Source organism: Tubulanus polymorphus, chromosome 10 (genome assembly GCF_964204645.1).
Source record: "Tubulanus polymorphus chromosome 10, tnTubPoly1.2, whole genome shotgun sequence".
Taxonomy (NCBI): Eukaryota; Metazoa; Nemertea; class Palaeonemertea; order Tubulaniformes; family Tubulanidae; genus Tubulanus; species Tubulanus polymorphus.
Window position 1 is genome coordinate 10,143,870 of NC_134034.1, and position 16,606 is coordinate 10,160,475.

Genomic DNA, 16,606 nt, shown 5'->3' on the forward strand with positions numbered 1-16,606 from the left:
ACTCACCGCCCGAAGCAGCAACTTCTTTTTTTTAAATAGGTTGCAGCTTTCAGGGTTTATTCGTTTTGTTGAATGTTAGGTATTGGTATTTCGTATTCGACTATCGTTGTTGCGAATACGACGTCGGTTATTTTCCTATCGATAGATTGAGCCGCTTTCCAGCCGTCGTCTGTCCTGGCATTAATTTGGCTAACTGTATTTTTATTAAATGCCACTCATCGCGCGCGGATCTGAACGATCGCCGAGAGTGGAAGTTGATATCCGATTCCGACTGCGTCACTTACTACCGATACTGCGTCACTTAATTCTGAAATGAGATATACGGGAGGGGAATTATTTTTCAGATGATATGGTTATCAGTTTTACCATCACCATGACTCTGAAGGAATACAATTATTTCTACAGCAAATCTAACAATCCAAGAACAGTTTAAGTTCAATTAGGTTCAACAACTATAACTCAATAGATAAAAATAGAATATCAATAACTAAAAATCAATCTTACAACTTAAGACCAGTCTAAGCTCATTTTGGTTCTATAACCATTATAACAACTGAAGACCAGTCTAAGCTCATTTTGGTTCTATAACCAATCTAACGACTTCAGACCAGTCTTGGCTCATTTTGGTTCTATGGCCAATGTAACAACTTAAGACCAGACTAAGCTCATATTGGTTCGATTACCAATCTAACAACTTGACTTCTTTTGGTTCTATGGCCAATCTAATGACTTGAGAGCAGTTCAATATAATTTTGGTTATATCAATCTAATAACACTTAAGACCAGTCTTAGTTCATTGATCTTCAGGGACCAGTTTTATAGACTGGTATTTGCTTTAAACGGGGCGAACTCAATTCATTTACAATTTACAGTTAGCCCTGGGTTAAAGTTAATATCAATCTATAAAACAGTTCTTTATCTAATCTAACTTCTTAAGACCAGTCTGGGTACATACACTTTGGTTCTATAACCAATCGTAAAACTCCAGGGTCGCTGAATATAACTATGGATCCTCAAACATTTAAGGGTTAATAATACAACAAACGACTAAGAAACCAGAGCCTTTACCGCGACGCTGAACACGGACGGACGTTCGATAAGAACTGACGATACAAATTACTTAATCCGTCGATAGAAAAAAATGCGACATTGTTTGCCGTCGCGTAGCGATACAAAAGAAAATTCGATATGTTTCTCGGGCTAACAGCGACAAATATTGTAAGACAAGGGCAGTACCGATAGTTCGCAGAGTCTAAAAACATCGAACTATCGAGCAAATTATGGAATTGATTTGCTGCAACGGAGGATGGCTTTTGAACGAATAATGATGGCAAGTAATGTCTCAATAGGAGCGTTCCTCATTTAGGTCGGCAGAAGATCTTCCCGCGGTAACCCTAAATTCCGGATCTTCTTCCCGGTAACCCTATATGCAGGACCTTCCAAGTAACCCTTAATTCGGGATCTCCCATTTTGTGTCGTTTGAAAATATCACTCTAATAAGCGATTGAAATAAAGTGAATTTTTTTTCAGAAGAAATCTCTTGATTTCGCTCTTTCCCGGCAACCCTCAATTCGGAGCCCTCCTCCTCTCACACCGTCGACCGGTTGATATTTCTGACATTCGCTGAATATTTTTTTTTTTTCATTAGGCTTACGTATACAAATCGATGGTAATCAAGTCGTAATCATGAGTTTTCGGGAAGCGCTGCGCTGAGAAATTTCAGCTCGACATTTTCAATTTCCCTCGAGTGTCAAAGTTCGTCTGCTTAAGTCGATTCGACGGTTCGATTTGAACCCCTTGAATTAACGCGCTCTAGTTTTCTTCTATTTTTATCGCGTGATTTGATTTGACAGGTCGAACGGCGAAAAACTGACACCCAGACGAGTGTATTCGAATTTTGATTATTTCGTCTAAATCGAATTAGTCCCACAAGACGCCGTGGATCTGGATCCACAGTCGAATTGAATTCACAAAATTACCGTGGAATGAAAATAAGACCAACACAAAGTGTGGAACTGGATTCAAAATCAAATTAAACCCACACAACTGTGGAACTGGATCAAGAATCAAATAAGACCCACACAACTAGTGTGAAACTGAGTTTTTATTCAAATTAAACCCACACAACTGTTGAACTGGATCCAGAATCAAATTTGACCTGTAGAACCGTTGAACTGGATTAAGAGCAATCCCAGGAACTGGATCCAGAGTCAAATCAAACCCACAGCTGTGGAACAAGGTTAATAGTCAAATTAAACCCATACAAGTGCCGAACTGGATTCAGAATCAAATGAAACACAAAACTGTGGAACTGGATTCAGAGCCGAATTAAACCCACACAACTGTAAAACTGGGTCCAGAGTCAAATCGCTCCATGCTGGGATTTGAATACAATCTAGTTTATACAAAGTTATTTTGATGTTTACCGACGCTCATACCGATAACATACGACCAGAATGTATACAGCGATTAAAGCGATCGGATTGTCGTTGATATGATCTCGTCTGCGCGTTGTGAGAGACCATCTGTTCATATTCATAACGTTTCACACTGTTACATGTTATACACACACGACAGACTGCGCAAATTTTCGTAATTACAATACTATTACCGTTGTTTGACCGTGTGCCTATTTGAATGGCCGCTCTTAGCGCAGGGGACTGCATCACCGCATCACCGGATTTCGGATATATTGACCCGCCTTTTCTTTCTGATCTTGAAATAGGGATGGTTAACATTATCATTCATTCTATTGATAGATTATATAAAGATCTCAGGCCCGTTGCGAGCTTTTTTTAGGGGCGGGCTATATCGTGAAAAAGGGCACTTTTCTGTTGAACAAAGGACAGATCTTGAATACGAAGTGCCCGGGTACCTGAATAAATCATTTGAGAACCGATAATTTTCAATATCCATTAAAAAGCGTGAAAATTGTATCTAAATTTCGAAAAAGACTGCGCCATTTTGATACATACTATTACCCGTTGTTTGGCCGGGTGCTTATTCGAATGGAATAAAACCTACCAGCCGAGAACGAAACATCGGATTTCATTTCGAAACCGAAAAAGTGCATCTTCCGTCGATATACAGAATTCTTGCATAAAGCGAAGTGTATTGTACACATTTTCTTTTTACATCAAACACTATTTTAGATGTCACAGGACCGCTTTTTAAAAATCACGTAAAATAAAATTCCACGGAAGGATGCAGTCCAGAGGAATATTGATAGTATCTGCAATTGCCACCGTACAAACTACCAGCCCAGTTATTCGTGTAATGATTTCTATTACAGGGCAGCAATTTAGGACACCAAAGTCACGAAAATAAAACGAACCGTGTTTCTTTTCTTTTTTCTAACGACAGAAGACGCCGACGCGGAAACCTAATGGTGTTGTGTAGGAAACGCTATATTTTCTACCCGGGATAATGGCGCCTATACTGCGACGAAAATTGGATAATTACAAAAAACCCCTCGCGATCTTACGAATTATTGTCAATCTCTTCTTAGCGAGAGAGAGTGAGAGCGGGAGAGTGAGAGAAACCTCCTGCCGGTAATCAGCTCACAGCCGCCATTATGAACGGATCGAACGCGCGGATTGTGTAGTTGTTTTTTTTCTTAAATAATCGCCGGTGCTGATTACCGCTCCGTTGATTGGCTATTAAAAAAACGGCGCCATCCCGTGACGTATTCGCTGGCGATTTTTTCCCTGCAGACGATATTTACGCGTCGTAGGTGCGCGAGAAACTTGACTTGACGACGCCATAGCGCGCGCGCGAAACTAATAATTCTGGAAACATATTTTCGTTGCCCTATGCAACGCAGATGACGCGTGGAAACCAAGAAACAGGGAATCAAACGTGTTTGATCTCGAAGATGTTGTTTTTCGAAACCACGTTTCTCGATTCTTGTAAACGCAGACGACAGACGGCGAAACGCTCGGAAACTTTTTTATGTTTCATTTTCCGTGTTTCCCTGCGTCGAGTGCGTTTGGCTAGTCGAAGTATTGAGTCACTCTCAAAGAGGACGATGGAAGAATGAAGTAGCATAAGCTTTTGGTCGAAGATGAAAAATCTCTTTTAACGCCATTTGTACCAGTCGAGAGTCTCTATCTATCTCAGCCTTCAAATCCAGATTGAAAGCTTTTCTTTCTAAAAACATCCATGGTGATTAATTTAATTTAACTTGTACTTTTATAATGTTGTTTTAGATTGCAAAGTGCAGTGGTTAATATTTTATAACCGCGCTATATAAGAAAATATATTATCATCATTATCATCATTAAAATACATCCTGCACTGGTCAATTCGCTCATAGGTCGGCTGAAGCACGTATACTTGCGAATAGAGGTGTGTTGGGCTTGTGAGGGAAATTCAAATCGAATCAAGATAATCCAACATTCAAATGTATACATTACGAGGGACGACGACTCTCTTTTTTCAAGACGAAAAGAATAAAAATGGATAAGGTGATAACTAAATTGGGACTTTAGAGAACTCAGAATATTGTGGAACTATTTCTAGTTCCACGACATTCTGAGTTCGAGTTAAATTCTGAGTTGAAATCAGTTCAACTTCATCGAGGTAAAATCCGAATCAAATCTAAACTAAAAACGGATTGAATAATTCTCGAGTCGACAGTTCAAATGTGGCTCTAAATCTATCGTTAAAAACACCAGGAACTACATAGTTCGCTGGAGCTGTACCGATTTAAAGGTCAATCCGTTTCAGCAACCGGCCTCATAAATTTCCCCGACGCATGCATCTTTCATTGGATGGCAAATAAGAAAACGGTGTCTTCTGTCATCGTCCATAAATATGTCGGCACAGCTAGCAAACTAACAAAACGTCGCGTGGCAATACTGTACGTACGTACTTAAATCTAATTAATACAACTGAAGAAGACTAGTGGGTTCGACCGGTCGAGTGCATAATCTCGTCTCCCATCGGGATAATTTTACCGAATAATCATACGAGATGCGTAGTTATAATTCAACAACCGAGTTCGCGGAGACGATGATAAAGACGATGACGATGACGATGACGATGATTATATATGTATATAAGTAATCTAGTGGCGTGGAGAGCTGTTGTTGTCGTTGAAGAGCAGCCGACAGTTCACCTCCTAAACGCTGAAAGACATTTATTAGTCGACTATTAACGTTTCGATTACTGTAAGATGGCCGCGCGGCTCAGGCGGGGACAAATACGTTTACCTTCAGGCTGGTAATTTGTTTTCAATCCCGGCGGATTAGCGCCGCTGGACCACGGCCACCGTCGTCCGTCCATCTACAGTCTACTCGAGAAGCGGCGTAAACAAATACACAGTCTCTCGCGTCGTTCTCATTTCTCGACGTCGTTTGTCGAAGTGTCGTATGTCCGTTGTCGTATGGCGGTACGTGACGTCTGAGCTACTGCGGCTAGATCGCCTTGTCAACGCTGTCAGGCGGAATGACGGCGTTACGATAAAACTAAACTTTCTAAACACCGCGTCTTTGTGCCTGATGTCTGCGATGAGGGCTTTTTTCGAATGTACTGTTAGGCAGCCCCGTGTAACAGGGAACAGTTTTTCACCATTTGACTCCTGGATCAAATTTGGATACAACCAGGGTTCCTGAGTTAACTACTCAGTATCCCGCTATCCTGTACCAGGGGGAAGGGCTGCGTTGAAGAGCCCCGGGGCCTGGTTCTATAGACCGGTATCACCTTTACCCCGGAGGCTAACTCAATTCATTTTCAATTTAGTTAGCCCCCCGGTTAAAGGTAATACCGATCAATAAAACTGGCCCCATAATATTTGGAAATTATACCGTCTCCAAATGCAATCTGAGCGTTTGTGTGAACGTCAAATTTAATTTTTCACAAATCGTAAATACCCCCCCTCATCCTTATTGTGGCTGGGGCTTCGTTTTTTCAACGAGTATACCAACCTCTCTCAACTATAGTGACGGCAATCGGCTGATGGCCTCTCGCCCACGTGGATTCTGAGGTTATCAATATTTTACACGACCCCTTTTCGATACTTACGTTTACAACTCAAGTTTGTTCGGCATAAAAACCGACAGAGTATCTAAAGCAACGTCGTACACCGCGTGTACGAAATTGGAAAATTGGAAAAATTAAGTGTATGCAATCAACTCACTATAAAACCCGCATTCTCTTCAGAAAAAAATCCAATTAATACGTCACCGAAATTGAGTTACTGGTTTAAATATTTAGGTCGTAACGGTTTTTTTGGCATCGATACGAAAAAACTACTGGAGCTTTACTTTATTTCATAATTCATCGCGTTCTAAAGTAGTGTACATGTATTTATGATGAACTACCGAGGCATTCCGATAGTCGCTTTCGAGTGCCTGAAAAACTGTTTGCTTTCAAAATACCGACGATCACGCCGCTGCTATTCGCGTCGGAGATTGCTGTCTCGAATTTTACTCATACCGAAAACTGCATGGCTCCGAGCTGCTGAAATATCTGACTTAATTATTTCAAAATCGAATCGCACAGTCCCTCTCCCTCTCCCTCTCCCTCTCCCTCTCCTCTCTCCCTCTCCCTCTCCCTCTCCCTCTCCCTCTCTCCCTCTCCCTCTCCCTCTCCCTCTCCCTCTCCCTCTCCCTCTCCCTCTCCCTCTCCCTCTCCCTCTCCCTCTCCCTCTCCCTCTCCCTCTCCCTCTCCCTCTCCCTCTCCCTCTCCCTCTCCCTCTCCCTCTCCCTCTCCCTCTCCCTCTCCCTCTCCCTCTCCCTCTCCCTCTCCCTCTCCCTCTCCCTCTCCCTCTCCCTCTCCCTCTCCCTCTCCCTCTCCCTCTCCCTCTCCCTCTCCCTCTCCCTCTCCCTCTCCCTCTCCCTCTCCCTCTCCCTCTCCCTCTCCCTCTCCCTCTCCCTCTCCCTCTCCCTCTCCCTCTCCCTCTCCCTCTCCCTCTCCCTCTCCCTCTCCCTCTCCCTCTCCCTCTCCCTCTCCCTCTCCCTCTCCCTCTCCCTCTCCCTCTCCCTCTCCCTCTCCCTCTCCCTCTCCCTCTCCCTCTCCCTCTCCCTCTCCCTCTCCCTCTCCCTCTCCCTCTCCCTCTCCCTCTCCCTCTCCCTCTCCCTCTCCCTCTCCCTCTCCCTCTCCCTCTCTGGGTGGCGGTTCCACGGATTATAAGAAAAAAAGCAATAATCAAAGCCACCCTATGAGACATTCTTCTATAGCTAATTCCAGTTCAATGTCATTCTATGCATTTTTCTACCTTGCGAAAATTCAACCATTTTCGTCTCCCAAATTATAAAATACCTGGCATGCTTACGCATCTTCTTATATTTTAGCAGACCTAGCATATTGTACTTGGCCCTTTCAGCGACCCCGACTTTCGCATTCAACCATCTTGGTCCTTCGTCTTCCAGAACATAGAATTCTACCAAAATTCTGGCATATCGTCAGAATGGGTTCCTGGCCTGATAGATGACTCCTGAGCGCCTAGACGCTGCTCGGATGTTACTTCTCTCCAGGGAGAGACGACCGATACATGATGACTGATAACATTAACATATTATCATCTGTAAGTTCATAATGTAATGTAATTCGTAAAATAAATAATAATAATAATAAATAATGATGAATAATAATAAATAAAAGCTGGGGGTAATAATAATACCAATTTGAGCGCATTTGAACTGACTCTGTTTAAGATCCCGCGCTGTAAATGAGATTATTATCGATTATTATTAATGTTATGAGACGTTTAGGTCAGTAGACCATCCCCGCCTGAGATCGGGGCGTATTTTCCCGATGAACCCACAGTGTAATAACGGCTTGTACGCCGCCCGCGCGTGAACCGCACACACGTGTATAGATAGTGAACGCGGTTATCGCGGTTTTTTTGTTATTTTTATGGTTAACGCGTCGGTGAAAATGATATTTCTGTGCGGCCGATATTTTTATGAATTATGAACGGCGTTGTTTACTGTAGATTACGAACGTTTGAATTGTTTTTAAACGCGTAGATCTTCGTTTTTGATATACGCTGCTGGTTTATACGTATATCGGGTGCCGTGATACTGATAAATCGCGCATCGCTTTCTGACGAGAAGGAATATTTTCTCATCGAATTCGTGGAATAACCCGGGGACAGATCCAAGGCGCCTCACGGGGACGGTTCCGGAGCACAGGGAACGTGATACTTTTTCCTCCGCCAATAACTAATGGCAGCACAGAAGATACAGTTTATACTCTTTGATTTTCCTAAATGCTGGCTAATGTCGACGAGCGACGCGACGCAACCGATCGTAGCCCAGCTTATGTCGAATGCGCTCCGATTCCAAGCAACTGAATCCGATTATCGGGATACGAAATCCCCCCAAGTTTCCCTGCTTATGTCGGTTACGATTACTAGCGACTGCCCTGGCTCAGATGGTCACGTGATAAGCATTTTTGAAAATAAAGTTAAGTACCAGGAAATGGTATAAAAACGTACTGGATTTCCTCAATCTTTAGACCTCTGGTTTGGCTTGGCGATTTAGTTGGTATTTTATTCTAAATTATAATCTCCGAATGACATAAAAGGAGGATATTTACCCATCATATCGTGTATGCAGGCATATGGGTGACATTCTTTTTCAAACCATATTTTTTCCGGTGACATTTAACGGTGTATTAAGGCTAATTATTGAACGGTTTATGTTCATCATTGTTCGGCATTCCATGGTGGCAATATTCATTTCCAGCTGTTACGACATCGCATTCGAAACCGGTAAACATTAAACGCACCTTTGCTAACCGCGTACATTGACGTTTTGAATCCGGCCGCAAATAGCGACTGGATCCTGGACCCACAGTTTGTTACCGTCGCAAGAACTAAGATGGATTTCGGCTGGTCTTAAGTTATTAGATTGTCTACAGAACCAAAATGAGCATAAACTGTAAAGTTTTTAGATTGGTTATCGAACCCGAAAATGAGCTTAGACTGGTCTTTAGTTGTAAGATTGTTATATAACCAAAATAAGCAGAGGCTGGTTTTAAGTGGCGGGCTATAGAACCACGAACCACGAAGTTCGTATATCAAATTTTGTCTTACATCTTAACCTTGACTCGACCTACATTAGCGGTTCTTCAATACGTGGCTCCGCGCCAGGCTATTTCGATCGCCGTTACCAACTTCCGGCGTAGCAGCGGTATCAATATTAACAGCGCTTCCGAACGGCCACGAGACGCATAGAAAAATACTCAATTATTTATGATCGAGATTGCAGGTGACACGTGACCCGGGATATCGATGATAAGTTTTCATGTTTTATAGTCTTTTAGAACGTACGTAGCGTGGGCTAGAAACAGAACCGAATGAAAAATACATGCGTCGATCCAAACTGAGCGTAGCATAACATTATCCCGTTTCGTTCCCTGCAGGCGGCGTGATCTTGGCTTGAAGGACCCTTCCGCTAGATGGCACTGTTCGAAACGAGTGAAACGAGCAGACACAAAGAATAACATCGATCAAAACAATCAAGCAAATAATAGTCTTAATCGCAATATGATTGAGAGGACCGTTCTATATTTTAAAGATTTTAAAAACCCACGTAAGCAAACCCAACCCTAACGCGTCACCAGTTGAATCATTTAGATACGTAGTTGTCGACTGAGCATTACTCAAGTCGAACATGTGACGTCGCAATAAACACCGTTATTAACGACCGACGTTCAATAGAATCGGCGCGGTTTGAATTCGAGTCTCTTATGGACGATTTACATTCATCAGCGAGTCTCTTTATTCAATAGACTTTCGTGTCCTTAATGTTTAATGTAACACTAGCAGCAAACTACAAAATGTTTCTTCAACGTCGTAAATAGGATTTTGAACGGTTGATAGGTTTTTTCTTAGTCAGCGCTTTTGTCGCATTGTAACGAAATCGAAATCAGTCGGTCCTGTGGCCCAATGGATAAGGCATCTGACTACGAATCAGGGGATTCCAGGTTCGAGTCCTGGCAGGATCGTTTACAAATTTGTGAAAGGCAAAATAATTTTTTTTTGTATGTGAATGCACGCACAGGAATGTGGGATTTTGTAAAAACGACGCCCCGTTTTCAGATAATGGCTTATTTCATTATCATTTAGCAGTTTATGATTTTACAGGACCATTTTCACAGTCGAAAGATAAAATCATCAAGTAATCTTAGAAATTAAACTAACAACGCGTATCAAAGAAATCCTTAATCAGTGGACATACCCAAAGCCCATCAATGCACATGTTTCTCCGATATAGCTGGTGGTGCATATATGGATTCAGGATTTATTGAGTAATATTGTCTGTCGCGCAGAGTGCAATATTTGACAGAAGATAGAGACTATCGCAAATCCGTTTGTTTACTTTTCATCTTCATCGCATTTCAATTACAAACCACATATGCTCCCGTGGGTTCAGGCTATAGGCCTGAGCGCGTTCACACACACACGCACACGCACACGCACACGCACACGCACACTACCGGTAGACCCTTCCGTACCTGGAACGGGCCAAATTGACTAAACGGACCAAATCAGGACCACATGTTAAGTTTGGTGAAAACACTATTCCGTTTATCGGAAGATGAAGTCTGAAAAGTTATCTTTATATTATAAATCTATTCATTCGACGTATCGTATTGAACGAACGTACGAAGATATATATTCTATAATAAGATATGAATTTGACGATAAGGCTATAAGGCGCGTTTGCATTAGTACCGGTATTTGCAGACGGCGCAGTCGTTTGTCTGAAATTTAAGGATTATTCACCAAATAAACCAAAGCGTGTTGAATATCAAATTAAAATTTGCCGAGAAGTACATTTCAAACAGAATTTTTTTCCGCATGACAGCTTTTTAATCAGTTCAATGAATTGTCTTCTGCCGGGTGCATTCCCAGACGGGAAGCTTGGATTTTAGATAAGTGATGTCATGTGTGTAAGTATTTGTAAATATGTCAAAATAAATTCCAGCCGCAACTATCGCTGCAGCTTTCTCTTTGAAAAGTTAAGTTTTGCAAAAAACATTCGCGATCCTGCCAGGACTCGAACCTGGAATCCCCTGATTCGTAGTCAGATGCCTTATCCATTGGGCCACAGGACCGGTTACGTAACGCCGTCGAACGTGAAGCCCAATTGCATGGTTAAACATTCAAAAGATGAACAAGGAACTTGATTTCAAAATCATCGTTGTGGTGGGTTTGTAAGGGACACTAAATAAAAATGAATCCCGATAATGATAGATATTCGGATCGTTTTTAGCAGCGAAAATGGCGAATTTGTATTTTCGGAAACTTTTTCTATGCACGAGTCGCGATGACTGTAGAAACATCCAAGCGGAGGGCGGTAGGGGGTACGCGCCACTCTAAAAACGTCAATTTGCCCCAGAATTTTGATGTTATATTATGAAAAATGTTAAACATAGAACATCAAACAATGAATCCAAAGTTTGAATTCATAATGTTTTTTTTCTCTGCGTACCGAAAATGAGGTAAATGAGGTTTTCCTATTAATAGTATTATGTGCCCTATTTGGGAGGTTCCCCCTCCCTGAATTAGATCCTAGACCGCCCCTGACCATTTTTCAAAAAATAATATGATGAAGTCATAGGTCGTGACTGATCATAATAATAATGATAATCTATTTTCTTTTTTAAGCGCAGTATACTATAGAATGCTAGCTGCACTTTACAATGTTTACGATGTAATTATGACAATAATATACATAAATATCGGAACAGTTAAAAAAGGCACAGTCAATAATAAGATCATGGAAAATAGGTGCGTTGCTGCTTGGATGATTGTTTGAATGAACCGGAACCGAAATTTCCAATTATGTACTTCGATTTTGAAAAAAATTATGTAACCTCGACCAACGACAAATCGGCCACATTTTGTACTTCGATTTCCGATTTCCGAATCAAATCCCCTGTTTCGCTCCCGGCAGTGTGGTGGGTTTGTAAGGGACACCAAAACAGAATATCAAACGAAATCTACCAATCAAATGAATAACAGGGCCAATCCCTATTTCAAGATAAAAAAGACACGTTTTAAGATTTTGTTAAAAGTAGATTTGAGTGTAACACTAAATTTAACTTGATCAGGTATTGCATTCCAAAGACTTGGACCAGCGATCTTAAAGGCCCTTTCACCATAATTGCGGTTTGATGTTGGTTTTAATTGACTCGAGCGAAGGGACCTTGTAGGCACGTAAAACATTGAGAAGTGACTTGAGGTATTCCGGAACAGCGTTAACAAGACATTTATATACTATATCTTATGCTATTTATAGATAAGCCATCTTTTCTGCTTGATATCATAAGGATCTATCGTTAATTAATTAATTAATGAATTAATTAATGATCAGGATGATTAATAATAATTCGAAATAATCAACTACTTACGCTATGGCGCGTCGGGTACGATCCGTTTGTTTATTGTAAATCCGTGAATGATTTGTTTCAACAAAGTTTAGTTTACTTAACGTGTTGTGTGAGCGCGCGAGAGCCGTTCGTCAGTGGTTCGCCGAGCTGGAGGAGTGAGGGCTGATAGCGGTCGTGTGGCTGACGCGCTACCGCATTGTCAACACGCATCGGTCGCGTTTGCCTAGCGTCGTGCTAATCATCAGATAGAGATCTCTGGACTCTGTTCCACAGTTGTGTGGGTTTGATTTGACTCTGGATCCAGTTCCTCGGTTACGTTGGTTTAATTTGACTGTGAACCCAGTTCCAAAGTTGTTTGGAATTTGACTCTGAACCCAGTTCCACAGTTGTGAGGGTTTAATTTGACTCTGGATCCAGTTCCACGGGTTTAAATCCAGTTCCAAAGTTGTTCGGGTTTAGTTTGACTCTGCACTCAGTTACACAGTTGTGTGGGTTTAATTTGACTGAATCCAGTTCCATAGTTGTTTGGGTTTAGTTTGACTCTGAATCCAGTTCCACAGTGTTGTGTGGGTTTTATTTGACTCTGAATCCAGTTACATAGTTGTGTGTGTTTGATTTCACAGTCACAGAACCCAATTTCAGGACAGCTGGATGCGTTTTCCAGTCGTGTAGGAGGGTTTACGCGCATACCGCGCATTTTAGCGCCACTAGCGGTCGCCGCCGTGGATGAAAAGAATCGTCGCGAGCGGAGAATACGCATATGTCGTCTGATAACTGTAGAGATAGTAATAACCGAACAAACATGATTAATAATATTCCCCCTCCCTCTCTCTTTCTCTCTCTCAGTCAGTCGGTCGGTATTAATATTACAATATATAGTTAGTTACAATATGACCCGTATATTTATACAACAGATTGCCGTTATCTCTCTCGGTCTTTATCTGCCGCCAGTTCCCACCTTTCCTCCCTGTTCACCCTCCGTTCACCCGTCACCAACTGCCTCCCTACCTCACCTCCATCATTCTCCATCATCTTTATTATTCTGCTCACCCTATAAATATCCCTCTATCTACCTCCCCAACTCTCCCTCTTTCTCTCCTTCACCGCCTCTATCCCCCCTTGATTGAAATTGAACTGATTTTGATAAAGTTAGTATACCAATACGAATTTATTTACACTCAAACCATTTCCATGGTACGCGGAGGAAAACTATTTCAGGTACAAATATCTTAACAAAACTAGTGAGTGATGAAAATTTACAATATATACTATTATTGGAAGGAATCTACATACATCTAAGCCGAATTTAAACGTAAAAAGAATATATCTCTGGTTTCAATGTAAGACTGAGTGTTCGTCACGCCATCTGGCGTGATAGTCGGTGTCTTTATTCCTCGTTAACATATACAATTCACAAAATTTCGCTCACGCAATGGGGTACCGCACTCACCAGATGGCGTAACAATACGTTCATGAAACCTATTGCAAACTAGGTCATTTTCAAAGAACTTTGAACTGGCATCTTTGACTCCCAAATGGAAACGTTGTCAAACAAGTCATCATATAGATATGAGATCGACGTCTCCGGTGAGTGTATGGTATTGTTTTACGGAAAATTGATTTTACTAATAAGGATACGAATTTAATTGAAATTTAGACTAAATTGAAGTGCAGAAACCGAGTAACCACTAGCGAACCTGGCGGATCCTCGCCTGCCATAGTACGCGGAATCCTCGATTGCCACAGTAGCGGTGCGGGTACCCTATACGTTTTGAAAGACTCGTGATTGCAGGTACGGCGCGCACCACCTCTCCACGACAAACCGAACGCCAGACGCGACGGAGGCAAACGACTAATATTTACCAGCTCAATTATGAAATGTTTACCTTGTAACGAATTTACCGATATTTACAGAAAGAAACACGCGACGCGTGCGCCTGGGATGATTAAAACCATGACGCGAAATGATTCATTATTACTTTTGAAATTGAATTGAATATTTTTCGCATAGCTACCGCCGTTATAGAAATAACATAATATTGCCGATATCCACGCGAGTTACTGCCGGTTTGTAACCGTTTATTTACACCGGTCGGCGATCAACAAATGTTTTAATATCTCGATATGAATTCAAGCTCTCGAGCGAATTGTATTTTTTCGAAAATGATTCTTTGCTAGAATCTGCCAAGACGATGAACCTACACCGCAGCGTGATTTGGATTCTCACCGCGTATACGTGGCGTGGATCATCACTCGCACCCGAACTGACGGTTCCCAGTAGGAAACGTGGATCTCAGTGATGGTCGCTCGGCGCGCATCCTCCCTCTGCAGGGACTCGAACCTACACTCAGCCACGGCACGAACCCCTGCATCAGTAGACCGGGTGCGCAGGTACATGCGCAGCTTTCCGAACGAAAATTGGCGGCACCAATCAGATTGCTCGTTGTATAATCGTTGAGGTAAATTTCAAGGAAGAACTATAAATGGGAAAACCCGGGCTAAAATAAAACGGGATTTCTGATTGGCTAAAAATCACATCATCTGAACTTCAATTCAGAAACTATTGGCCAACTTTATAGTCTTAACTTGGTGGTTAATGTTTAATCCATAGCCAATGGACATAAATACCAGAATCGAGATGAAATAAATTGCTTGAGTGGTAAGTTGGTATCAGCCGGATTTGTACATGAATGAATCATTTTGTCGAATTCATAGACAGAATTCCAACAGAATAACGACGTTGAGCCCTTTTTCGTTTCATAACTAAATCAACAACTTAAGACCAGTCTAAGCTCATTTAACTTCTAAAACCGCCAGCTTTAGGTCAGTCTTGAGCTTTTGGATGACCAAAAACTTAAACCAGACTCATTCATTTCGGTTCTGTAGCCAATCTAACAACTTAAGACCAGTCTAAGCTCATTTGAGTTTAATAACCAATCCAACAACTTAAGACCAGTCTAAGCTCATTTGAGTTTAATAACCAATCTAACAACTTATGACAAGTCTTAGGTAATTTATATTCCATACCCAAACAAGAAAAAACTAATCGCCGATTTGGTGCCAGAGTCAATCTCTGACAAATCATGGACGTGGAGTATTTTAGGATTCAAGACCATTAGCTGGCTGGACTGTAGAACCGAACCCCGGAGATCGGTTCGAGAGCGAATCTTTGGACATATCCACCATAACAATATCGATAGATATCGGTAAATCGAGAAAACGCCGACAGACGTAACAGATATTGTCGAAGTAGATTTTCATGCTCAACTCACCGCTGGGTGTTATGGCGATGCTGGGTACCCCCCCCCCCCCACACTTTGATTTGGACGAATCTATATTGATTACGACAGCGTAACCTCGTTACAGCGAACTTCCGGGACCAGAAAGTAATGTGTTCGTTAAAACCGATAGTTCGTTATTCATTGTATATCCAATATCACCGTGAGCTATTCTTATCATTCTATTGATTATTATTACACGTAAAACTTTTTTTCCTAAAGCCCGGCGCGCACGACGCACGGAAACACATAAACACGGAAATAAACTTGTTAGAGATCTCCCGAAGCTCGAAACCACATGTTTCTCGTTTCTAGCACACGACATAATTCCGTGTTTCCCTCGATCGTGTTGCTCGGACTAGAAAGCCAGGGTCCAGTTCCACAGTTCGGAGTTAAAATTTGACCCTCAGTTAACTCATTGAAAATGAACTAATTTCAACTCAGAGTTAACTCTAACTCACAACTGTGGAACTGGATCCTGGACCCAGTTCCACAGTTGTGGGTTAACTCCGAGTTAAAGTTAGTTCATTTTCGATGAGTTTACTCACAAGAGTCAAATCATAACTCGGAACTGTGGAATTGGGCCCTGAACGTCTTGTACAGCCTTCATAGCACTGATCTTCTACCGTCAATTACGTTTCTATGATTCTTTTTTTTACGCTGTGCCTACAGTGCCCGTACCGGTACTGCGATCGTGATTTCTACGGTACCTGCAGCGCTGAACTTAGAAAATTCTAAGTAACAAACCACAAGAATCGGGACTTGAACACACAAGCGCGCGAAACAGTGCAACTCCATAGGCTAACTGACGGAACTCCGACGTTTTAACTAATTACAGCCTTGCCACAGTATAATGCATAACCTCACCCTAACTCTAACCTTAACTCTTACCTTCGGGACCCTTTCTCACCCTCTAGACACTAAAACCCTCACCCTCTGGACCCTTTCTCACCCTCTAGACCCTAAACCCTCACCCTCTG

At 42.0% G+C, this 16,606-nt stretch overlaps 2 non-coding genes across 2 annotated transcripts; one reads left to right on the top strand and one right to left on the bottom strand.

Annotated features, from left to right (window-relative positions):
* The first annotated feature begins 9,884 nt into the window (after positions 1-9,884).
* Trnar-acg (transfer RNA arginine (anticodon ACG)) lies at positions 9,885-9,957 on the top strand. The gene has a single exon. It is a non-coding gene; the product is annotated as a tRNA-Arg (tRNA).
* A 1,040-nt stretch (positions 9,958-10,997) lies between these two features.
* Positions 10,998-11,070, bottom strand: Trnar-acg (transfer RNA arginine (anticodon ACG)). The gene has a single exon. It is a non-coding gene; the product is annotated as a tRNA-Arg (tRNA).
* Positions 11,071-16,606: the final 5,536 nt, after the last annotated feature.